At 45.0% G+C, this 27191-nt stretch overlaps 1 long non-coding RNA gene across 2 annotated transcripts; it reads right to left on the bottom strand.

The window, feature by feature from the left end:
- Positions 1 to 2617: 2617 nt before the first annotated feature.
- Positions 2618 to 21463, bottom strand: LOC137383687 (uncharacterized). Of its 2 annotated transcripts, none has more exons than XR_010977437.1 (3): positions 21385 to 21463; positions 6071 to 6147; positions 2618 to 2852 (listed from the first exon to the last, which is right to left on the bottom strand). It is a non-coding gene; the product is annotated as an uncharacterized lncRNA (long non-coding RNA). The 2 variants fall into 2 exon arrangements; XR_010977436.1 differs by having other exon boundaries at positions 21355 to 21438.
- Between the last annotated feature and the right edge of the window lie 5728 nt (positions 21464 to 27191).

The raw sequence follows: 27191 nt of genomic DNA, 5'->3' as shown, positions 1-27191 counted from the left end.
TGCTTATCTAATTCCCTTTTGAAAGCCATGATTGAATCTGCCCCCACCACACTCTCAGGCAGTGCATTCCAGATCCTAACCAATTGCTGCTTTAAAAAGTTTTCCTCATGTTGCCTTTGGTTCTTTTGCAATTCACCTTATATTGGTGATCCAGGAAGCTCTGCTTTGTTAGCCCTACCGTTCCCCCGTGTGGGAATGTACCTCAACTCTACCCAAACCATCTGCTCGTTAAAGGTAGTCCATTATTCCATTACAGTTTTACCTGCCAATCTTTGATTCCAATTTACCTGCTCTCATCCCACTGAAATTGGCTCTTCTCAATTAAATATTTTAATTCTAGATGGCTCCTTGTTCTTTTACATAGCTTACCTAAACCTTGGGCTGGATTTTACCAGCCCCTGTGACATTGGGGGGCATGGCGGGGGGGCCCGAAAATAATTCCAGGAGAGGCCCGCCTTGGGCCTTGACGCCGGGAAGGCCTCGTGGCAGCACCCCCCTCACCCCCGCCACTCAGCAACGGAAACCGAATTTAAATATTTAAATAAATGTTAATCACTGAGTAATTACTCACCTCTTCACGACGGCTGTCCCACGCAGATATTCCGGTCGGTTGCCAGAGGTCCCGCACCTTAGGATCTCCGTTCGGAGATCTGAGGTGGAACACTGGTGAGGAGCGGGGAGGAGTGAAGTTTTCAAGTCGGTGGGGGAGGAGCGGGGAAAACTCTTACTATGGGCTGAGGGGATGGTGGGAAGGGGTTGAAGGGCAAATTTAATAAAGATCGGGAGGGGGGGTGGTGGATGTTCAGGATGGGAAGAAAAGTTTTTTGGGGAGGAGAGGGCAATAAACAAATTGTTTGGTCATGGGAGCAGTGGGAGAAGGCCTTTGATATTTTATTAAATTTTTAACTTTAACTGTAACATCTATTTCTCTTTAAAAATTGAAATTACGTGTAAGGGCTTGAAGCCCTTTAAAAATGGCACCGGCGCCTGCGTGGTGGTGCCGGGCACTGTTGCCCGGGATAGAGTGCCTGCCCCCTCTATTATATCGGGGCGGGCGGTCCGCCCTCTCCATGTAAATGATCCGCCGTGCTAAATATCGCGGTGGCTCCGTGGTGCAGATTTCGTGCGTGCGCCGTGCCGTTCTTGAAGCTTGCTGACAATCTCGGCGGCAAGCTTGAAATATCCAGCCCCCTATGATATTATGATCACTATCCCCTAAAAATTCCCCTACTGACCCTTGATCCACTTGACCCACCTCATTCCCCAGAACCAAATCCAGCAATACTTCCTTGTTGGGCAGGAAAAATACTGATCAAGAAAATTTTCCTGATACTCACTTCACAAACTCTACCCCCTCTGCTTTTTACACTATGACTATCCCAATTTACATTAGGATAATTAAAGTCCCCCATTCTCATTAATTTATAGTTTTTGAACCTCTGTAATTTCCCTGCAAATTTGCTCCTCTCTATCTTTCCCACTAGTTGATATTTAACTGTCTGCATTATGAGGGTGCAGCCGATTTATGGTTTTAAAGGAGGGTTGCGATTTTTGACATGAATTTTTTAATCAGAAGCTTACCACAGAAAGGTCATATTACCAATTTTACACATATTTCACAACACAATTCACCTGCCGTGTTATATTCTTAATCCTCATTTTCACTCAAAAGTATTCAGTAACAAGGCTACTCAGGTGAAAGCAGTACAAATCTCCAGTTTATACATTCTGACACATTCTAGAGGTCATTTACCATATGACAGCACACTCTAAATTTAAAGTGTTTTCCTCCTTTCCTCTCATCATACTCCCATTGTCCTGGTTGCTCTCTGTTTTCTCCTGTTGTGATATTGGCTTGGCCATCTGCTAGAGAAGCTATCATGAATGCTTATAAGCCCTCACTCTCCTTTGTATTTTAGAAACCACTTTTCCATGCAGGTCATATCCAAGGAATATTGTACCATTGTTGATGAGATACTTTTTAAAAAATATTCTTTCAGTGTTGTTCTTTTGGCAAGCTGCTTTGACAGCAAAGTCAGCCATTTGGAGATGGGGCTTCAATTCTGAAAATAAAATTGGAAGGAAGAACTGCAATGTTTGCACTGGCAATTTTAATGCAAAATAATTGTCAAATGTAAATTTGCACCTGCGATACAACTGTGCTTTGGAGAAATGGAATTGTGTTCCAGGCTCAATTATATAAATGCTTCTTTATTCATAACGTTTTATGCATTCAGTCAGTTTTAGTCTTGTGAAGAAATGAATGGTACATTAGCTTGTTAAAGTTTGTTATTCACAATAAAATATCCAGAAACCACTATAGAAATGTTTTTAAAAAGCCAGTACAGGAGGACTGTTCATTGCTTAGAAACTAGCCTGACAAGTGAAAAGGAAAGAAAAATATTGAAAACTGGAAAAATCTGGGATAAAATGTGTCTTAAAATGGACACAGCTTCAAAGCTGTTTCAACTCAGTATAAAAAATGGGTAATGAATGTATCGAGAAAGAAAATTCCAGTCGCAATTACTTTACCCTTGTCAGTTAAACCAAGTACAAAAGGAGAGAAAGATTGCTCTCATTAGTAAAGATTAAGCCAGTCCATTTTGTATCCTGTGTTTTATTTCATTGTTAATGCCATCATGCCACCAAATAAAAATGATTGCACTTTCTAATCTGGCACACCATGACAAACTATTGTACACGTTATCTCGTAACACGGAACACACTTTTTGCTTTTACAATTTAATCAAACTGCACATCACATTTTGACAAAGTCATTTCCAAATGGTCTCCAAATTCCGCTCGCAGGGGTAGAATGGAAGTCTCGTCTCGATGATGGTTGATGAAGAATCCTACACAAAATATGTTTGGACAGATTCAATCAACTTCCCATTGCATAGAATTCTGCTGGATAAAACTATCCATTGTGATCTTAATCAGTTAATCTCATTCAAACAATCTTTCAAAGTGACCTCGGAAATGGAATTGTCACACGTTGATGTAATAAATGGGTCCCGCTATTGAGCTTAATTGTAAAAGGAACTATGTTTACCTCAAGAATGATTGATAAGGTGCAAGAAAGGGAAAATTTCCATTGCTTAGTACTGTTATACCTCATCCTTCCCCGCCATATATTATAAATATATCACTTTAAAGACAGGCAGCATTGATCATAACCACATTTTTCTGTTCTCATGACCAGTGGGAATAAGCGAGGATATTAAGTGTCTTACTGGTGATAGTTGAGCCTAGGTAGGTGAACTCTTGAACTACTTCCAGAGTGTGGTCGCCGATATTGATAGATGGAGCATTTCTGACGTCCTGTCCCATAATGTTTGTTTTCTTGAGGCTGATGGTTAGGCCAAATTCATTGCAGGCAGCCGCAAAGCTGTCGATGAGTCTCTGCAGACACTCTTCAGTGTGAGATGTTAATGCAGCATCGTCACCAAAGAGGAGTTCCCTGATGAGGACTTTCCGTACTTTGGTCTTCGCTCTTAGATGGGCAAGGCTGAACAACCTGCCATCTGATCTTGTGTGGAGGAAAATTCCTTCTTCTGAGGACTTGAATGCATGTGAGAGTAGCAGGGAGAAGATCCCAAACAGTGTAGGTGCGAGAACACAGCCCTGTTTCACGTCACTCAGGATAGGAAAGGGGTCTAATGAGGTGCCGCTATGCTGAATTGTGCCTTTCACATTGTCATGGAATGAGGTGATGATACTTAGTAGCTTTGGTGGGTATCCAATCTTTTCTAGTAGTCTGAAGAGACCACTTCTGCTGACGAGGTCAAAGGCTTTGGTGAGATCAATGAAAGCAACGTAGAGGGGCATCTGTTGTTCACGGCATTTCTCCTGTAGCTGGCAAAGGGAGAACAGCATGTCAATGGTGGATCTCTGCTCGAAAGCCACACTGTGTCTCAGGATAGACACGCTCAGCCAGCTTCTGGAGCCTGTTTAAAGTGACACGAGCGAAGACTTTCCCTACTATGCTGAGCAGGGAGATTCCACAGTAGTTGTTGCAGTCACCGCGGTCACCCTTGTTCTTATAGAGGGTGATGATATTGGCATCGCGCATGTCCTGTGGTACTGCTCCCTCATCCCAGCACAGGCAAAGCAGTTCATGCAGAGCTGAAAGTATAGCAGGCTTGGCACTCTTGATGATTTCAGGGGTAATGCCGTCCTTCCCAGGGGCTTTTCCGCTGGTTAGAGAATCAATGGCACCTACCTAGGCTCAACTATCACCAGTAACCTGTCTCTCGATGCAGAATTAAACAAGCGCATGGGAAAGGCTTCCTCTGCTATGTCCAGACTGGCCAAGAGAGTGTGGGAAAATGGCGCACTGACACAGAACACAAAAGTCCGAGTGTATCAAGCCTGTGTCCTCAGTACTTTGCTCTACGGCAGCAAGGCCTGGACAACGTACGTCAGCCAAGAGCGACTTCTCAATTCATTCCATCTTCGCTGCCTCCGGAGAATCCTTGGCATCAGGTGGCAGGACCGTATCTCCAACACAGAAGTCCTCGAGGCAGCCAACATCCCCAGCATATACACCCTACTAAGCCAGTGGCGCCTGAGATGGCTTGGCCATGTGAGCCGCATGGAAGATGGCAGGATCCCCAAGGACACATTGTACAGCAAGCTCGCCATTGGTATCAGACCCACTGGCCGTCCATGGCTCCGCTTTAAAGACGTCTGCAGACTCGACATGAAGTCCTGTGACATTGATCACAAGTTGTGGGAGTCAGTTGCCAGCGATCGCCAGAGCTGGCGGGCAACCATAAAGGCGGGGCTAAAGCGTGGCGAGTGGAAGAGACTTAGCAGTTGGCAGGAAAAAAGACAGAAGCGCAAGGAGAGAACCAACTGTGCAACAGCCCCGACAATCAATTTTATCTGCAGCACCTGTGGAAGAGTCTGTCACTCTAGAACTGGCCTTTATAGCCGCTGCTGCACAAACCACTGACCACCTCCAGGCGCTTACCCATTGTCTCTCGAGACAAGGAGGCCAAAGATATAAGATAAGTGTCTTGCAATTTCAGCAGATTCTCAAAATATTATTTGCACTGACATGAAAAATGAATCCTTTGTATTTTGAGATTTGTTCTTATTTCATGCAGATAGATACATATACGCAAGTAGATACATACAGATGGATAGATACATATGGATAGATAGATAGATACAGATGGATATACAGATAGATACTGACAGATAGCTATTATAGAGAGATAGATATATCGATATAGATATGTATATACATGCACATGCACTCATCTGGAAGAGAACTTAAGTGACCAATCCTATGTAGTGTTTAAATTAAAAATGGTTCTTTCATCTAACAAATAATGAATTAATACCATATTGGCAAATTTTGGAAAGATTGTGCTATTCTTTATGTTTAGAGGAAGCTACTGAATAAAAGTTCTGAATTTAGACATACTTATTCAAGCAGGCCTTTTAGCAATGCAAAGTACTCTCAGACAAATATTCCCAAGAGAATAAAAGATGCAAATTTATTTGGCCTCTCAAGTTTTGCATTCTTTTTTATAGTTAGAAAAACTCAGATCCTAAACAGATGGGACACTCTGCCCATCTGTTAGTAGCTGCAAATTAGGCTAATCTTAATGGAACTAGCAATGTGGCTGAATATAAACAATTGTTTAACCGCAGCAAGATAATCCCCCGTGCACAATTGTATATGTGAGTGAAAGAGAGCACCGCATAGCTAAAAGAAAGAGTTGCTAAAATAAAGCACAGGGCGGGCACACGGAAGGTCAAGTGCACTGAGGAAGGGAAAATGAAAGTGATTTCCACCCATCCCTCACATTAGGAAGATATACCATCCCTTCAGTTTCTTTTTTTATTTAAATAGAAATAGGTCTGTAGCCAGATGAAGATGCTTCCTTCTCCTGTGTTTGTACTTTAATTTGTGCCTGGGAAGATCATTAAGATATTATAATATATCATACAATATATTATAAGATTGCAAGACATGTAATAAGCTGATCTACTCATACTTACGTAACTATGCTAATGGATGACGAAGGAATGGAGGGATACTAAACAAATACTTTACCTCCGTTTCCATAGAAAAGTGTGATAGTGAGAACAAAAGAGTTGTAAACTCTTGGATGTAGCCATCAGATGGGATATCTATAGGAAAGAAAGTAGTAGTGAAAAAATATGGTGGAATTCAAAGTAGAATAGGTCCTGGACCCTGACAACATGCATCCTAGAATACTGATGGAAGTTATAGAGTAAATAGAAAAGGCTCTAACAACAATCTTTCAGACACCCTTGGGCATGGAAATTGTGCCACTGGCCTGGAAGGTTGCAAATATATCACCTCTGTTAAAAAAGTGAATAAGAGATAAGCTAGGTAACTGTGGGCTAAATAGCCTAACCTCAGTAGTGGGTAAGCTTCTAGAGGCAATGATACAGGATAAAACTGATTTTCGCCTAGAAAGATGTGGGTTAATTCAGGACAACTAGCACAGATTTGTAAAAGTTAAGTAGGCGGGACAAATTAAACACTGACGTTTGAGTAAATAGTGGAACGTATTCATAAAGGAAATGCAGTGGATTTTGTGTACAGTATACGGATTTTCAAAAGCTGTTTGATAAGGTACCACATAGATGACTTGTTCAAATTAAGACATAAGGTTTAAAATGAATGTTGCATCTGGATAGAAAATTGCTTTTTAAAAATTCATTCATGGGATGTGGGTGTCACTGGCTAGGCCAGCATTTATTGCCCATCCCTAATTGCCCTTAGGAAGGTGGTGGTGAGCTGCCTTCTTGAACCGCTGCAGTCCATGTGAGGTAGGTACACCCACAGTGCTGTTAGGAAGGGAGTTCCAGGATTTTGACTTAGCGACAGTGAAGGAACGGCGATATAGTTCCAAGTCAGGATGTGCGTGACTTGGAGAGGAACTTGCAGGTGGTGGTGTTCCCATGCATCTGCTGCACTTGTCCTTCTAGTTAGTAGAGGTCGCGGGTTTGGAAGATGCTGTCTAAGGAGCCTTGGTGTGTTGCTGCAGTGCATCTTGTAGATGGTACACACTGCTGCCACTGTGTGTCGGTGGTGGAGAGAGTGAATGTTTGTGGATGGGGTGCCAATCAAGTGGGCTGCTTTGTCCTGGATGGTGTCGAGCTTCTTGAGTGTTGTTGGGATAGATAGTTAAAGGATACAAATCAGAAAGTAATGGTTAAAGGGTGTGTTTTGGGCTCGAAGGATGTAAGCAATACTGTTTGTCAGGGGTTTGTTTTGGGACCAATATTCTTTTTTTCTAAATATTTATAAAATTAATGTTTTTATACAGACATAGACATAGGTACGATATATACATAGACACACTGTGCAAGCATGTGCATGTGTTTAGATTTGCAGACAATCCAAAGATAAGGAGCTGTGAAGAATGAATAGTGAAGGACGAAGGATAATAGATTGCCATGGTTATGGTTGGAATATTGGCCTGAATGTTTCTGAAAATTTGTACCGTATTGATGGTGCATCATGGCTGTACTCCATTATTATGAGACAGAAATTGCAGGAAATTATCGCATGAGTGATTTATGCCATTACTTACGTCATGTTATAATTTCCTGGGACTTTTGTGCTGATCCTCACAGAAAAAGTCAATTAAGTCCTCCCATGTATTTAAGGGGAGGCCAGACAAACATCTGAGGGAGAAGGGAGTAAAGGGTTACAATGATGGATGAGCAAAGATGGGAGGTGACTCGATTGGAGCATAAACGCTGACATGGACTGTTTGGATCAAGTGGCCTGTTTCTGGGCCGTATATTCCATGTAATCCTGTGTAATCTATGTCCAAATCAATGGTGATCATGATTTTGCTGAATTAATGCTACTTTGATTGCTGCTGACATTTAAACCAATACAGAATGGTGCTGATGAGTCACTGAATGATGCTGAGGGTCACAGGATGACACTGGTAGGTCACTCAATGACACTGGTGCAATCAAATTCAGTTAAGTCATTGCTCAGCAGGTTGCCTATATCTGAGGAAGGGCTTCATTGTATAATGAACTTTAAAGCTATTGTTGACTATCAGATGAGTATTCTCTAGTTAAAATTAAAGCTTCATTAAGCAAGCAGATTTTATGCCATTGGAATGTCATGTCTTATCAGCAAAATGGATCAAAAATGGCTAGTGGATATTAGCTTAACAGTAATTTATCAGATGAAAGTCTGCTTGGAGCTACATAAAACATTTACAAGCGGGAATGATAGCAACTCATGAATTTATACTACTTTTCCCTTTTAAAAATGTATAGATTTCAATATCTTTAGTAGGATGCTTTATTTCACAGAGTTGGTTCCGATCAGAGTTTGCATTCTTTGCCATTAAAATAAATTTATTTCAAAAAATGTTTAATCTTTTTTCCCATTTTAAGTTATAAAATGAACAAAACCACCCATAGGGAGAAACTACTGAATCCATCTATTGAATGATCAGATGAAAATCCAGTATTAGTTTTTTTCAGCAGTGAAAGAAAGAAAAGACTTGCATTCATAGAATGCCTTTCACAACCTTAGGATGTTCCAAAGCACTTTACAACCAATGAAATACTTTTGAAGTGTCGTCACTGTTGTAATGTAGGAAACACAGCAGCCAAGTTGCACACAGCAAGAGTCCATAAACAGTACTGAGATAATGTGCAGATAATCTGTTTTAATGATGTTGGTTGAGGATTAAATATCGGCTAGGGCATGAAGAACTCCCCTTCCTGAAAATAGTGCCATGGGATCTTTTACATCCACCTGAAAGGGCAGGACTTTGGACCTGTATTGGACATTGGATGCGCCATTTCTGTCACACATACACACACACATACACATGCAGGGCTGAATTTTACCGGCCCCTTGACATGCGGGTCGCGGCATGGGGGCTGGTAAAATTGTGTGGGGAGAGGCCCGCCTCAACCCGCGATGTTGAGAAGGGCCCGCCGCAAATTACCGGCGGCGGGGAGACCTTTGCGGCGGTAGCACCCCAATGACATTATGTTAAATGGTAATTACCTCTGCAGATTATGCAGCCCACCATCTCTCCCTGCACACTTTCTGATTTTACTTTGAACGTGCCATCCTGTTCATGAATAGAAAAGCCGGCAGGTCATCGGAGGTAGAAGGTTTCGTGACAGAAGGTAAGTTCCGTTTTCAGGGGTCTCACTCTGCATTCATAAAGGGAGGAGGGAGGGGGGATTACAGGGGTCACACTCTGCATACTGGAAGGGAGGAGGGGGGAATTATAGGGCTCGCAGCTCTGCATTCTTAAAGGGGAGAGGGGGACTGGGATTACTGGAGGGAAAGCTCTGCAGGCATGAAGGGAGGTACTGTGTACCCTCCCTCCGTAAACAGTGTACGCACTGCGTTTGTTTGTGTTTGTGAAGGAGCAATGGCACTCCAGGCACCCTGTGTGTGGAAAGGGTGCCAGAAAGGGCAGGAGCATTAAGGTTATATGGATGGTGGGGGCAATCGATTCAGCCGGTATGATCTTGATGTGGTCATGCTGTGCCACTCTGAGTGTTGACCAAGATGGGCATGCCATGGCACGCCACATAGTTGATCCATGAAAGCAGCTGATGTACCTGTCAACACCAATCCCTGCCCTGTTAGGAACCTTCAAATACATGAAGGGTTCAACTTTATTTATCACATGGAAATAGGAATGGCTCATCCTACATTGCGTGATCCTCCGCTCCTGAGGATCTATATGCACCAGAGGCAAAATCAACAGACAGGTGTGATCCACGTAGAGGCCCCTGGTCGTGAGCAGCAGCCCCCAAGGGGAGCTTGCCATTACGGTTACCTTGCATCTACAGGCCCCACATGACATGCCATTGGATGTCAGAGCACCAGTGTCAGAGGCGCTTGCGCATGTAGAGAGGGTGGTGACACGTCTGTGCCCTGCTCAAGGATGACTTGCAGCCCATGGGCTTCGGTGGACATTCTATGCCTTTGGTCCTCATAGTGGCAGTGGTACTCAAGCTTGACGCCTATGCAGCTTTTCAGGGGCCCACCGGAGACCTTTGTGGGGTCACACAGTCAGCAGTGCACCGCTGCATCAGGGAGGTCACCAGTGCCCTGCATCGGAGGGCCAGTGAGTATGTCCGCTTCAGGAAAGACTCTCACAGCCAGGCCCAGAGGGCCATCGGTTTCGGTACCATTGCCGGAGAACCATAGGTTGTAATATTCTTAAACTGCACTCATGTGGCCATCAGGCCTGCCGCCAGGCTAACACCTGCAGATCTCACCATTAAAGGAATCCTCTCAATCTAGGTGAAGCTGGTATGTGATCACTGCAGATGCTTCATGCAAATCTGTGACCGCTTCTCAGGCAGCTGCCATGACACCTGGGACCTGCGCCTGTCCCAACTGCCACCGCTGTTCACTGAACTGGCTCAGATGGAGGGCTGGCTTCTTGGACATAAGGGTTATCCATTGCAGATATGGCTCCCGACACCAGTGAGAGACTCCACCACTGCTGCAGAGGAGGGATACAATGCCAGCCACTGAGCTACAAGAGCCACCATTGAACAGGAGATCAGCATGCTGAAAGAGCACCTCCAATGCCTGTATGGATAGGGTGGTGCCCTGTACTATGGGACGAAAAGGCCAGCCCCTTTCTTTGCTGCTCTGCACAACTATGCACCCAATAGGGGCCGGGCCTGGCATGATGAGGAGGGATGTCAACAGGATTCCTCCTTGGACTGTGAGGACGCTGAAGAACCACAACATGAAAGACGCATGGGAGGGCAGATGGCACCCAGGCTCTGCACGTAGGGCTAGCAGTGAGGTAGGGATCTACAGAAGTGGCTTATCAGACAAAGGCTGTCTGCACCATAGGAAACGACATGAGCTCTGCAAGCTACACATTACCCTCGTTCACCTACTGTGCACCAGTCCACATCTGCAGCATCCTTGTGTAAACCATTAAAGACAGCAGCTGACTGAGCCAATGCCCATGTCACTGCATCCGTGGAGAGGCTCTTGAGTAATGGTGGCATGGCAAGATATTATTATATACATTACTTGTACTTCTTTCAATGTAGTATACTGTATTCACAGCTCACAATGTGGTCTCCTCTACATTGGGGAGACCAAGCGCAGACTGGGTGACCGCTTTGCGGAACACCTCCGCTCAGTCCGCAAGCAGGACCCTGAGCTTCTGGTTGCTTGCCATTTCAACACTCCCCCCTGCTCTCATGCACACATCTCTGTCCTGGGATTGCTGCAGTGTTCCAGTGAACATCAACGCAAGCTCAAGGAACAGCATCTCATCTACCGATTAGGCACACTACAGCCTGCCGGACTGAACATTGAGTTCAATAATTTCAGAGCATGACAGCCCCCCATTTTACTTTCATTTTTAGTTGCTTTTCTTTTTTCTTTTTTACATTTTTTACAATCTTTTTTTGCATTTATTTCATTTCATCTTAGTTTGTTCAGTTTGCTTACCCACTATTTTTTTTTCATGTTTGCACTTGCTGCTGTTCAATATTCAGTGCGTTAACACCTTTTCTGTACTAATGCTTTGTCTTTCAACACACCATTAACATATTGTTTGCCTTTGCTCCATGACCTTTTGGTCAGCTATGTGGCCTTGTCCAATCTACACCTTCTCCTTTGTTATCTCTTGCCCCAACCCCACCTCACTTGCTTATAACCTGTGACTTTTCTAATATTTGTCAGTTCCGAAGGGTCACTGACCCGAAACGCTAACTCTGCTTCTCTTTCCACAGATGCTGCCAGACCTGCTAAGTGTTTCCAGCATTTCTTGTTTTTATTTCAGATTTCCAGCATCCGCAGTATTTTGCTTTTATGTTATTACATACGTTGGCTCTCCTGAAGGGCATTCCCATTTGTGTCAGTGTGTTCTCTGTAAACGGAGAGGTTGCCTCTTCTTGGTGCAACCTCTGCGCTAGCAGCCTGACTGGAGGAAGGCTGCTAATTTGATTGCCCTTTGGCTGTGGATGACTTTGACGCACATACCCTGTGCACAGGAGGCCTAGCGGGACCTGGCTGGCTGGAAGAGTGCTCGCTCATCCCCTTCCGGCATTGAACCCTTTGACGGCGGATGACCCCACGGCTATTCATCTCCTCTGCCATCTCCAGCCAGACTGCCTTGTGCAGATGGGAGGGTCTCTTATTACCATTGCTGGTGAAAAGGACCTCCTACTTTGTCCGCACAGCCTGGAGGAGAGTGAGCAGGGAGGCTTCGCTGCACTGTGGGGCCACCCTAGAGAACCCTCTGCCATCCTCGGCTTTTGCTGTGGTCCTTTAAATGCAAAGCTGACTCCATCATGTAACTGCTGTAACATCTGGCTGCAAGGTTTGTCTTGCACATGTTTGAAAACCAATGCAGGACTGGTGAGGAAATCTGTGCTGTTGTCATGGTTTTTCAACTATTACACATCAACAAATGTTCACGGGCACTTTGCTTCTGCAGCAGCTGATCATAGTTATTGGTATAACATTTCTAGTTGGCAATGCAGCTAGAATATGAACATATTTTCCTTTTTTTTTAAAACACAGATCGTATAATTGCAGTCACATGTATTTTCACATAACAGTTAGCAGAGAAATGAATACAGATTCCAAATGCGTGTTAGTCTGCGGTTTTTCACAGTCAGATGATTAGATGCTCATAGTAGGCAATTATTCTTAAATTATGGTTTTATTTCTGTTGTATATTTGCCTTTTGTGGTATATTTAAGTCTCATGTCCTGGAATGTGCAAAATTAAGTTTATTCACCCAGGTGTGGCACGCCTACAAGAAGGAATGTTACACTTGAGTGGAAGAAGAGGATCGCAACTTCATAGGATACTGGGACACAGCAGGGTAAGTATGTGGCAGCAAAGCAGAAAGTGCTGGGGTAACTCAGCAGGTCAGGCAGCATCTGTGGAGACAGACGCAGCATTAACTTTTAAGTCTGTGAACTTGGTCAAGTTAACTCTGCTTCTCTCTCCACAGATGCTGCCAGACCTGCTGAGTTTCTCCAGCACTTTCTGCTTTGCTGCCAGATTGACAGCAGCTCCACTCTTTAGCAGTCAGGTAAGTATTTTTTTGACAGCTGTCAGGAAACAGGTGCTGGGGCGCTTTAAATAGGGCCCAAGCACTTGTTACACAGCTGTCAAAAACTCTCTCATTGTAATTGGGGGGGTGGGGGGGAGGACAGTTCGGCGCAGTGATGCTAATGAGCCCCTGCGCGTAATATCACTAAATTCGGGTACCCCGCTAAGTTTAAAGGGCGCTGCTGTGCAGTGCGGTGCCCGAATATAATTCAGCCCGCAAACACACACACACATATATTGGTTAACCATAACATAAAAGGGATTTTGGTTTTAGAGTGCAGTTACAAAAAAAAAGACAAAAAACCCACTTTGGTTGAATACTTGCTTATTCTTGAAGAAAAAAAGAGATGTGTAACGATGTCCTTTGTTTTGGTTTGGCGTCCCAAATGCGTATGGACAGCTGTCACTGGGATCTTCCTAGAACAGTTCTTTACAGGCGATGTTGAAGATCAGTTTGAGTAGGCTTTCCAAGAAATACAGCTACGGAGGCTTCCGATAGGCCTTACAGCAGAAATGTGGCGACAGGGGTTTCAGCTCCCACACATTCAATACACAGGGTTTCTTCAAATACAGGAGGAAAGAGGAGACTGACACACTGGATATGCAGGGTTTCTTTCCAAAAGACGGAAAGAGATGAGCTGGGATTTCTTGGCAGGCAAAAACTGACTGTCTTTTTAACAATTCAAAGTGAAACCAAAAACATTCCAGAAGTCAAGCTTCCTGACCTCTATAAATCTTGACCTGTCACCTGTAAACATCTTCTCCAAGGCAAAAACCAAGCTCCCTGCTGGTATTTTATTTGAAAACAGTTGCCTTCCAGTAAGGGCTTGTTTACAAGCCAAGTCCAGGAAGGCTTCTGGTGACCTCTTTTAAAAAAACACAAAGTTCAGCATCTCTTCAAGCTTCCAGATGAATCAATGTCCATAATTTAACCATGTCCTTAAAAACATATTTTATAAAAAATAGAAGCACTCTCCTAACATTACTCTTTTCCTATTGAAATACTTGTAGAAACTCTTACTATCTGTTTTTATATTACTAGCTAGTTTTCTCTCATACTCCACTTCCTCCCTCTTAATTATTTTCTTTTGTCATCCTTTGCTGGTTCTTAAAATCTGTCCAATCGTCTGACCTACCACTAATCTTTCCATATTTGTACAGTGTTTCTTTAAATTTGATACTGTCCTTAACTTCTTTATTTAGCTATGGATGATGCATCCTTCTCAAACAATCTTTCTTTTTCACTGGGCTAAATCTTTGCTGTGAATTATTAAATATCTCCTTAAAAATCTGCCACTGCATCTCTACTGTCTTACTTTTTAACCTAGTTCCCCAGTTCACTTTAGCTTGCCCTGCCTTCATACCCTTGTAATTATTACCTTTATTCAGGTTTAAAACACTAGTCTTAGACCCACACTTGTTCCCCTCAAGCTGCATTAAGTGGGGTAATAGAGTGGTGATACCTAGTTCTTTGAGAGATAGGATTCTGGCAGAACTCCATACTGAGCACACAGATAGAGTCAGTACGAAATTCATAGATAGAGGTTTTGTTTATTGGCCTGGTCTAGACTGTGATCTAGAATCATTGGGTAGCAATAAGCCACCTAAAGCTCCTTTGCAATCATGTCCAGGGCCAACTGGACCATTTCAAAGAGTTCCTGCTGAGATTTGATGAAGAGACCATTAAGGACACGTTTAAGTCTGGTCCTACAAAGAGCTCAGTCAAAAACATCAGTTCAACACAAACAAGAGAGAATGCAGTTTCAGGCGAAATGTGTTTTGAGTTCCCCTCATAAGTCACACAAATGGGAGTGGGAATGTAGTAGGAGTATGTGGAACCAAAAGATACTTGGTTGAAATTGAGGGAAAAGTGAGAAAAGTCCATGTAGGTCACTTGATCCTGGCAAGGAATGAACCTAAACGTGAACATGATTTTTTTTTAGAGATACAGCACTGAAACAGGCCCTTCGGCCCACCGAGTCTGTGCCGACCATCAACCACCTATTTATACTAATCCTACACTAATCGCATATTCCTACCACATCCCCACCTGTCCTTATATTTCCCTACCACCTACCTATACTAGTGACAACTTATAATGGCCAATTTACCTACCAACCTGCAAGTCTTTTGGCATGTGGGAGGAAACCGGAGCACCCGGAGAAAACCCACGCAGACACAGGGAGAACTTGCAAACTCCACACAGGCAGTACCCAGAATTGAACCCAGGTCGCTGGAGCTGTGAGGCTGCGGTGCTAACCACTGCGCCACTGTGCCGCCCTGTGCTGCTGGATCATGAGCTCATGCCAGAATTTGAACCAGTTCAGACCTTGCTGTCTGAAGTACCGATTTCTGAGAAAGAAACAGGATCATCTTCAAGTACTGAACCAAAACCAAGCATTCCCAAACCTGACTTTACACCAAAACCTGTAAGGAGATTAGAAAGACTTCATAACCCGGTTATCAAACTTTATTTTTAGATATAGTTTATTGTAGAGAAACAAAAAGAAACATTTCTTTTGAATGGGTAAGCACTGTAATGTATTTGTTTATTATACTAATGACGTAATGACGTGATGATGCAATGATGTAAACTATCACTTCCTTGAACTGGCCATGCTTGGTGTCCATTTTGTCTGCTTGTGCCACCAGAATATATTACAGTGACAAACTTCAAACTTCTGTGGAAATGCCATTTTCACCTTCATGTAACAGGCTTTGGATCAGAAAACAGGGAACTATGTCCTTAAATCCCTTTATGGAGCTCAGAGAAAGGTAGCAGCTTTAGGTCAATTAAAGGTCAGTTACACTTCTGAAAATGCTGTAAACTCTTCTCAGATAGTGCTGCACACACTGTGATCTGCCAGCAACAAACTAAAACAACAGAGCCTGGTGCTATGTTTTTGATAATGGCAATGAACTATTGCACAGCTCATGCCCATCAGATATTGCATGCAGCCAGATCTAACACCACAGGCAACCAGCAGGTTTATCTTCTGCTTTCCTTCAGATGCGTTCCAGACAGCTACACCTCATGGCAGTACGAAACAAGATAGACTTAGCTAGTCTGCTGTATCACATGTATCTTCCACATAGCACTTAATGCATATTTTCATTTTTGCTATCCTATTATTCAAAAACTACATAAAATTATTTTTATCCCCCTAGTGAAGTTAATAAATTGCACCTTCAATATCTATTGGTTCTTTGATGCATTGGCTGGAATTTTCCGTTGGGTGGGAGGCCCTGCCCTCCGGCCAAAACGTCGGTGGTGAGCCCGCCTCCACTGGGCCTGGGGAGCCAGGCCGGGATTTTTCGCTCCCCAGGCCCTGAATTGGTCTTGGGTGGCACTTCCACCTCCTTGAGGCAGGAAGTCCTGCCTAATGGAGCTGCTGGCCAATCAGCGGGCCGGTGGCTCTTAGTCCCAGCAGCGCGACCAGGAGCAGTGGCCACTGCTGGGACTAGATCCAGGCATCGGAGGCAACAGGAAGGACGGCCCCGGAACTAAGGTATGTTTTTAGGGCCTCACTGGGGACAATCGGTCGGGCCCCGGCGAGGCAAGGGAGTCGGTTATGGGGGCGGGGGGAGTGTTGTGCATTGGGGGTGGTTGGGGCTTTGTATGAGGCCGTCCGTTGGTTACAGGGTGCCCGATCAGGAGGCCACACTGCCCAGTGCACAAGAAAGCCACCTGGTTTTACCAGGCGGGGTTCCTGAAGCCTTTGCTGTCCGCCTGCTGTGGGTAAAGCACCTGCGGCGGCAGGAGGAGGTCCTTAAGTGCCAGTTAATTGGCCACTGAAAGGTCTTGATTGGTGGGCAGGTCATTTTCCGCTGCCACCGCCCCGCGTAAAATTGCAGAGAGGGCGCGAGAGGGTCGAGAATGGCACCCCCCCCACCTCCCACTCAATTGTATGCCCGCTCGTTGGTGTGGGGGGGGGCGTAAAATTCCAGCCATTGTCTTTTGTTAGTCAGCAGTTTGTCCAGGATATATAATTTGGGACTATCATTGAAAATATGTCCTTGAAAAATGCAGCAAACCTTGGGTTGTACACACCTGCCAATTAGAAAATCTGATACAATCAACATCACAGCTACAAATAAAACCTGCTCCTGAGTCGGGTGATATTTCAATCTGCATCATTCATTACTTGAATATTAAAGCCCTAAGGAGGAGTAAATAGACTAGATTTCATCTGTCACATTAAAGTACAAATACTTTGCAGTGATTGTTTCTGATCTTTCCTTCAATTTGAAGGAAAAGAAGTTACAAGGGGTGCAGTGGAAATACAAACAAAAGGAAAATAAGCCTGTGCACAAATTAGATTTTGCAGTTTGCTTTGAATTTAATTAAAATGGGATATTACTACATGACAAACATTACTAATCAGATTAGTTCTGTACTCCTCATAAATCTTTATAACTCTGATGGAACTGGTTTCCTAAAAGTAACCTTTCTGCAAAATATGACACTGTATGAGTCTTTACCTCCAGTTTTTAGATCAGCTGCTTCTAGCCCTCAACAGATTGTAGGAATCCTGTGGTAATTTTCTGAATTTCATTTGCCCAGTTGAGGTTGGGTCAGATTTTGCTGGAACAGGGTATCTCAAGGTTTGCCCCGTTAGTCAGACTTTATTCTGCAACCTTCAACTCAAAATTATTTTGCACCATAACATGCTGGAAGTGCAAGCTGATAACAGATTAAAAGAGAGACAGGGCACACCCAGCCTGTCAACCCTGCAAAGTCCTCCTTCCTAACATCTGGGAGCTTGTGCCAAAATTGGGAGAGTCATCCCACAGACAAGACAAGCGACAGCCTAACATAGTCATACTCACAGAATCATACCTTACAGACAAAGTCCCAGACACCACCATTACACTTCCTGGGTATGTCCTGTCCCACCGATAGAACAGACCCACCAGAGGTGGCGGCACAGTGGTATAAAGTCGATAGGGAGTTGCCCTGGGAGTCTTCATCATCGACTCCAGATCCCATGAAGTCTCATGGCATCAGGTCAAACATGGGCAAGGAAACCTCCTGCTGATTACCACCTACTGCCACCACCTCCCTCAGCTGATGAATTAATACTCCTCCATGTTGAACACCACTTGGAAGAAGCACTGAGGGGATCAAGGGCACAGAATGTACTCTGGATGGGGACCTCGATGTCCATCACCAAGAGTGGCTCGGTAGCACTACTACTGACTGAGCTGGCTGAGTTCTAAAGGACATAGCTGTTAGACTGGGTCTGTGGCAGGTGGGGAGGGAACCAACAAGAGGGAAAAAACTACTGGACCTCGTCCTCACCAATCTACCTGTTGCAGACGCAGACAGTATTGTAGGAACGACCACGGCACAGTCCTTGTGGAGATAACGTTTCGTCTTCACATTGAGGATATCCTCCATTTGTGTTATGTGGCACTAACAATGTGCTAAATGGGATAGATTTCAAACAGATCTAGCAACTCAAAACTGGGCATCCATGAGGGGCTGTGGGTCATCAGCAGCAGCAGAATTGAATTCAACCACAATCTGTAACCTCATGGTCCGGTATATCCCCCACTCTACCACTACCATCAAGCCAAGGTAGCAAACCTGATTCAATTAAAAGTGCAGGAGGGCATGCCAGGAGCAGCACCAGGCCTACCTCAAAATGAGGTGTCACTCTCGTGAAGCTACAACACAGGATTAAATGCAAGCCAAACAGTGGAAGCAGCATGCAATAGACAGGGCTAAGCGATCCCACAACCTATGGATCAGGTCTAAGCTCTGCACATCCAATCATGAATGGCGGTGGACAATTAAGTAACTAACAGGAGGAGGATGCTCCACAAATATCCCCATCCTCAATGACGGGGGAGCCCAGCACATCAGTGCAAAAAACAAAGCTGAAGCATTTACATCCATCTTCAGCCAGAGTGCTGATTGGATGGATCCATCTCAGCCTCCTTTTGAGGTCCCCAGCATCACAGATGCCAGTCTTCAGCCAATTCGATTCGCTCCATGTGATATCAAGAAATGACTGAAGACACTGGATACAGCATAGGCTAAGGGCCTGACAACATTCCGGCAATAGTATTGAAGACCTGTGCTCCAGAACTGACCGCGCCTCTAGCCAAGCTGTTTCAGTACAGCTACAACATTGGCATCTACCCAACAAAATGGAAAATTACCCAAGTATGTCCTGTACACAAAAAGCCGGACAAATCCAACCCAATTACCGCCCTATCAGTCTACTCTTGATCATCAGCAAAGTGATGGAAGGGGTCGTTGACAGTGCTATCGAGTGGCACTTGCTCAGAAATAACCTGCTTAGTGACGCTCAGTTTGGGTTCCGCCAGGGCCACTCAGCTCCTGACCTCATTACAGTCAGTCCAAATATGGACAAAAGAGCTGAACTCAAGAGGTGAGGTGAGAGTGACTGCCCTTGACATCAAGGCAGCATTTGACTGAGTATGGCTTCAAGGAGCCCTAGCAAAACTGGTCAATGGGAATCGGGGGAAAAATTTCCGCTGGAGTCGTACCTAGCCCAAAGGAAGATTGTTGTGGTCATTGGAGGTCAATCATAGTCCATGGACTGCTTCAGTATCTGAGGAGTCGTGAATGGTGCTGAACATTGTGCAATCATCAGCTAATATCCCCACTTCTGACCTTCTAATGGACATTACTGCAGGTGTTCCTCAGGGTAGTGTCCTAGGCCCAACCATCTTCAGCTGCTTCATCAATGACCTTCCCTCCATTAGAAGGTCAGAAGTGGGGATATTAGCTGATGATTGCACAATGTTCAGCACCATTCACGACTCCTCAGATACTGAAGCAGTCCATGTCCATATGCAGCAAGACCTGGACAACATTCAAGCTTGGGCTGATAAGTGGCAAGTAACATTTATACCTCACAAGTGCCAGGCAATGGCCATCTTCAACAAGAGACAATCTAACAATCTCCCCTTGACGCTCACTTGAATCCCCCACTATCAACATCCTGGGGATTACCATTGACCAGAAGTGGACCAGCCATAAAAATACCATGGCTACAAGAGCAGGACAGAGATTGGGAATTCTGCAGCGAGTAACTCATCTCCTGACTCCCCAAAGCTTGTCCATCAGCTACCAGGCACAAGTCAGGACTGTGATGGAATACTCTCCACTTGCCTGGATGAGCGCAGCTCCAACAACACTCAAGAAGCTCGACACCATCCAGGAAAAAGCAGCCCGCTTGATTGGCACCCCATCCACCACCTTCAACATTCATTCCCTCCATCACTGACGCACAGTGGCAGCAGTACCATTTACAAGATGCACTGCAGCAACTCACCAAGCCTCCTTCAACAGCACCTTCCAAACCCGCGACCTCTACCAGCTGGAAGAAAAAGGGCAGCAAATGCATGGGAATACCACCACCTGCAAGTTCCCCTCCAAGCCACACACCATCCTGACTTGGAACTGTATCACCGTTCCTTCACTGTCGGTAGGTCAAAATCCTGGAACTCCCTTCCTAATAGCACCATGGGTGTACCTGCACCACGTGGACTGCAGCAGTTCAAGAAGGCAGCTCACCACCACCTTCTCAGGGGCAATTAGGGATGGGCAATAAATACTGGCCTGGCCAGTGACACCCACATCCATGAAAGAATAAAAAAAAAGACAGAAAGGAAAAGTGGCAGTGGCTTCAAATGGGCAGACATTTACTCCTCCTCCTCCATCTTCTACTGGTTTCAGCATATCAGTCAATTACATTGTAAACTCATCTGTAGCTTTTGAAACTCCTCCCTGCACAGCCCTAACAACACTGGATGCCAGGCACCTACAGATACCCATGGCATCTAATGTTGTTAAGAGTATATCTGAGGGAGATACACAGTATGACATATTTCCCTCATTTGCATTTAATTATAATACACCCGCCCACAAATATCAGAATTTCCAACAATGTCGGAAAAGGGAACAACCCTGGTTCTCCAACTTTGAGGCTTTGCTGCATCACCATAGTCTGTTAGCACTTTCCAGCAGTAATCTGCCACAGTGTATATTTTTTGGCTAAATTTAAAGAGGAAAATATGTCCTGCAGTTCCTTATGGTTTGCACTCAGGACTGAATTTGGTTGGGCTCCCAACGTCGGGCTCCATGGTGGGGGGGGGGGGGGCAGAAGTTCGCCATGGAGCCCGACACTGGGAATGTTGTGCCCGATCTTCCCAGAAGCGGAGTAGTTCCGTGGCAGCACATTCATTGCTCTGCAGAGGGACCTGGATTTCAATATTCAAATCACCTATTTAAATGGCAGCCGGAGCGATCTTACCGGCAGTTCCGGACATTCCGATCGATGTGCGGCGCTCCAGCGCCTTCACTTTCCTATCCAGGGAAAGCTGGCACTACCGAGTTGGGGTATTTGTAGTTAAGTAGGGGGTGCGAGGGGAAGGGGTCAACTCTGCATTGTCAGTGTAGTGGGGGGGGGGGGAAAGGTTGAATTCTGCACTTAGGTCAGTTGGGACTGGAAAAGGGGTAATCCGGGCTTTGCTGGAATAGTTGGGGAGGGGAGGGGAGGGGTCAAACTTTATATTTGTTGCAGTTGGGGGGGGTCAGTTTTGATCTGTCAACACAGGCTTGGCAGCCCTTTAAAAATGGCGCCAGCACCCGCGCAGAAACAGGTAGCGTCGCTGAGGCCGCCCCCGCAACGTGATTGGGGGTGGTGGGGTTGCGGCCGTCCTGTATATTATCCTGAGCTACCGTGCGCTAGATAATTTTTTTTTCAATCCAGCCCTAAATGTGCCAAATGTCTGATGCACTGTGAACTTTTCTTTCTGTATGGCTATGTGTTCACTTGAGTTGAAAGTAACAGATCATTGCACTGTAGCTGGTTCACTACACGCCATTGTGGCTGCAGGCTGGAGGCTGCAGTCTTCGAGGCTTGACACGGAAACTCAAGATAAAGGCTCATACAGTGTCATATGGTACAGAAATGTAATTATCTTCAAGTTACAAAATCTCAGAATTTTATTTTATGAGAATTATAAATATTTTATGAGGAGAACAATATTACTCTGATTACAAACATTTGCTTATTTGTGCAGTAAGGTCCCATTTCAATTAAATCCAAAGCAAACTGCAAAATCCAATTTGCACACTGAAAGGTTTATTTTTCTTTTGCTTTCATTTCTATTGAAAGTATTATCTTTCAGCCTCTTCCCTGCACCCCTCACTGCCCCCAACTCCACACTCACCGCACCCCCCCCCCCCCCCCCCTCCCCCTCCCTGTCTCCTGATCCTCTCTCTGGCACACTCCCAGAAAAAAAAGACTTGCCCAGGATTTTTGCTGTTTGAGCAGCTCTTGACAATTCATTTCTTTTGACTGTGGACTTTAGATGCTCAGCAGAAGGCTCAGCACATTGTGATCTCCAGGATGACTGCACAGCTGCAACCAGCAAACAATATAGTTTAATTTCAGATTAATCAAATATCCATTGAATGGATTTAGGAAATGGGTTCTTGTCACCGAAGTGACTTAGCAACATGAATGATTCAGGTAATCAGTTCAGGATTTACTGTATCCATATTATTCCAGGTCTCGCACATCTTTATGAACTCATGATTAGTATGAATAATTTTTTGCCCATTCTTTCTGATACTGTGCAGAGTTAATTTATTTGGATATTAATCCTTCTGAGATCACAATAGGATTTTTCTTTTTGACTCAATGGAGATGCATTGGAGTTTTCTGGTTTATTCAGATTCTGGAAGTTGGCACAGTCAGTGGCGCAGTGTGTTGGAACTTCACCATGCTGCCCCGTGGAATATTTTGGTTGATGGTTTACACCTTCAGTTCTCTACAAGGTGAGATGCCAATCTCAACAGCACCAAGCCAAATGATTCCTGATAGGGATGGCAACTTGGCTGATGTTGTTGGCTGCCTAGCTGCCAGCTAAAGAGTGGCATTAGACAAGGTCTCAGAAGTCCTCTTGCTTGAGGCAGTGAGCAATTTGTTATCAATTGCTTTAGCAAAGGGCTAGCACATGACAAGATGGGCTGAAAGGCCTCATTCTGTATTGCAAACCTTTTATTGTCTGATACCATCGCTTGGAGAAACTGAAAATAAACAATTTATAAAAAGAGAAAAATAAAAGCAGTAATTCGTTGTTAGTACAAGAGAAACAAAGAAAATTTGATTGCAAATGAAGGGAGAGAAAATGCAGACAAAAAATATCATTAAGGTGTGATTGTGAGGATGACAGGTAAAGAATAAAACTGTGGTGATATTGATAATTTTAGGTGGCTCCTACAGTGGTAGAAGTTTTTATACATAAACCCACAATTGTCAAACTCAGTTTACATGGTGGCCCTGATCCGATATGCTGCCACTTGGCATGAGCTACTTTTAAAAGACATACTGGGCTGAATTTTCTGGAGACGGCAGAAGTCCCTCCGCCGGGACAGAACGCGGAAGGCGACCTGGCTTCAGTGGGTAGCGGGAGCCAAGGTGGCATATTGTTAGCAGTGGCCAATTAAGAGGCCGCTGCCGGGCCTGCTGCCCACTTACGGATGGCAGCCTGTCCCCATGAGCTGCTGGCTCAAGCAGAGGGCTGGGAGCTCAGCAGCCTCATCAGTGCCATTGCTGCGGCTGCAGCTGCAAGGACAGGGCGCCTCAATGGTCGGGTGCCCTTGGAGACAGGTAAGTTGGGTTGGGGGTAGCCCGGGCCTGGTTGCCAGGCCCCGGCAATTGGAGCAGGGCAGGTGGTTCTTGAAGCACCAGCAGCACCGTTGCCACAAGGTCGGCCATCCAGGTGAGCCCTCCATGGACCATGGAGTGACTCTAAAGGAGGGACCCCTCCCCTGAGCCCATTGGGGAGGCTGCCATGTTTCACTGACCAGTCTCCCCATATGGTAGTGGGCCCTCCTGATGCAGGCAAAAAGCCTAAGGAAAAGGAACATGGCCCTTAATTGGCCACTTAAGTGACTCAATTGGCTTCGTGGCGGGCATCCAAGCCGCCAACTTTCCCGCTGCTGGCAAAATGGAAGGTGGTGGGAAAATGCTGGGCACGCCATGCTCCCTTCCCATGCTATTTTTCCAACCTTCCCACCTCTCAGCCCGTTTCCAAAAGGCCCAGAAAATTCTGGCCACTGGGATAGAAATTGGTGTGTGTTTTGCCCATTTGTTGGTGCAAAATGGGTATAATGTATAGCTACAAAATACCTGAGAGTTATAGGGAATTCTTGTCAAAAGGAAAAGTAACTCCTTATCCTTTAAGTGAGGCAGATAAACCGATAATTATACTTAGGGATGCAGGAGCCACCCAAACTCTTTTGCTGGGGAAAGGCATAACCTTTCCACCAGAGAGCTCATTGCTTGCCAAGGTTTTAGTGAATGGTATCGGTGGGGAGTATATATCCATACCTTTGTATTGGGAGCACTGGAGTGTGACTTAATGTCTGGGAATGGTAACAGTAGGAGTTGTCCACTGTTCGCAAGTAGAAGGAGTTGACCTACTCCACAGGAATGATTTGGCCAGAGCGAATGTAGTAGCTTCTCCAGTAGTTACAGAAAGACCAATGACGTGGAGAGGGCAGGCGAGCCATCCCCGGCAATGGCATCCGGTGCCACAGCACAGGCACCGTGTCATTTTTAAAGGGCTTAGATCCCTAAATGACAATGGAAATTTTTAAAGAGACAATGAATTTAAAGTTAATAAAAATTAATTTAAAAAAACTTTCCTTCCCCTCTCCCACCCACCGATAGCATTACATGTCATTCCTGCCCTTCCCATCCTGAAATACTTAACTTGAATATACAACATTCCTCCCCATCCCCAAAGTTCAGAACCTTTGTCCTTTACCCCATCCCATCACCCCTGACCAGTCTGCCATGTGGGACCTTGCCAAAAGCCTTGCTAAAATCCATTTAAACTGCATCAAATGTGCTATCCTCATCGATCCTCCTCAAAAAATTCAATCAAGTTAGTCAAACACAATCTGCCCTGAACAAATTCATGCTGACTGTTCTTGCCTAATCTATGCCTTTCTAAATGCTGATTAATACTGTTCTTCAGAATTTTTTCCTATAATTTGTCCAACACCGAGGTTAGGCTGACTGGTCTGTAATTACCTGGTCTATCTCTGCCTCTCTTTATAAACAACGATACAACACCAACAGTCCTTCCATCCTTCGGTAAAACAGCTTTAGCCAGAAAGGATTGGAAAATGATGGTCAGAGCTTCCTTATTTCCTCCCTTGCTTAGCTTAGCAGCTTGGAGATTTATCTACTTTCAAAGATGCTAAACCACTTAATATTTACTCTCGCGCTATTTTTATCCCATCCAATATTTCACAATTAACCACAATGTCTACATCAACCCCCTCTTTTGCAAAGATAGGTACAAAGTATTGATTAAGAGCCATATCCACTTCTTCCGCCTCCACAAACAAGTTACCTTTTAGTCTCTAATTGGCCCTACTCTTTCCTTATTTATGAACTGTATTTTATGTAGGAGGCGGGGCTCCCAGTGCCGGGCCGAGAAGGTGGGGGGACCTCTGTCTCTGCATTTTCGCGGCCCCCTGGAATGATCCCCTAGTGTTTCTCAATTAAAGATTCATGAGCCGGGATCCCCGTCCCTTTAAAGATGGGTTCCGCCTCCATGAGCTGCTGACCTATTGGGGCTGGCAGCTCAGCAGTATGGGCAGTGCCACCAGGAGAGGCGGCCACTGCCAGTACTGCAGAAGCCTTGGACCCAGGCCCAGCATTGGAACCTCAGCAAGGTGGGGCAGTGAGGTGGTCATGAAGTCCAGGGGGAGGGGGGTCCCGGGGGTAAGATTGTTCCTGGTGGGGGTCCTCCATGGGGCACAAATAGCCCATGGAAGAGGTCCCCCCAAGCCCGCAGGGACAATGCCTCGAGTTGCAAGGCATCCTCCCCACATGGCAGAGGCCCCTCCACACCCCTACCCCTGCTGCTGGTAAGATCCCAGCAGCGATGGGACCAGGCCCTTAATTGACCATTAATAAGCCACTTAAGAGCATCACTTGGCCTTTGGGTGGGAAGGCCGTTGCCGGTCTATCCTGCCCCCAGGAAGATCACTTGGCGATGGGGAGGCAATGGGCTTTCCTCCCTGCCGCCTCCTGTGCCACCCATCGCGATATTCCATGCCCCCCCCGCCCCACCTCCGATCCCCGCCTCAGGGGGGCCCATAAAATCCCGGCCATAGTCTTGCTCTTTAGGTATTTACAAAACATCTTTGGGTTTTACTTGATCTTACTTGCCAATATTTTGTCATACCCTCTTTATGCTTTCCCCATTTCTTTTTAAATATCACACCTGCACGTTCTATACTCCTCTAGGCTTTTTGCAGTGTTGAGCTCTTCGCATCTGACATAGCTTCCCTTTTGAGCTTTATCCTACCCTGCATGCTTCTTGACATCCAAGGGGCGAAAGATTTGGGACCCCATCCTTTTTCTTTGTGGGAACATATTTGTTCTGCACCCTTACAATCTCTTCCTTGAATGCCTTCCACTGCTCCACCACTGATTTACCTTCGTAGCTGTTTCCTGTCCTCTTTTGCTAAATCGCATTTTGCTTAAAATTGGCCTTTTCCCAATTGAGAACTTTTACTCTGTTGCTATCGTAATTCTTTTCCATAACTACGCTATATCTAACTGAATTATAATCACCAAATTGGTCTCCCGCTGATACCCCTTCCACCTGCCCAGCTTCATGCCCTAAAATTAAGTCTGGAACTGCCCCTTCTCTCATTGCACTTGCTCCAAACTGGCTAAAAAAGGTTCTCCTGAATGCATTTTAAGAATTCTGCACCCTCTTACACTGTCTACACTGATTCTATCTCAGTTAATATTAAGACAATTGAAATCTCCTACTATTACTGTCCTATTTTTGCACTTCTTTGAAACGTGCCTACTTTTTGCTCTTTTATTTCTCTCTGACTGTTTGGGGTCTATGGTTCACTCACAGCAGTGTCATTGCCTCTTTTTTGTTCTTCAGTTCAACCCATGTGGCCTCATTTGATGACCATTCTAGCATAACATCCTTCCTCCCAGCTGTAATTGTTTCTTTAACCAATATTGTGACCCCATCTTTTTTTATCCCTTTCTCTATGTATGTGTCT

This window comes from Heterodontus francisci, chromosome 24, assembly GCF_036365525.1.
Source record: "Heterodontus francisci isolate sHetFra1 chromosome 24, sHetFra1.hap1, whole genome shotgun sequence".
NCBI classification, from domain to species: Eukaryota; Metazoa; Chordata; class Chondrichthyes; order Heterodontiformes; family Heterodontidae; genus Heterodontus; species Heterodontus francisci.
This window is presented reverse-complemented; position numbering and strand designations above follow the sequence as displayed.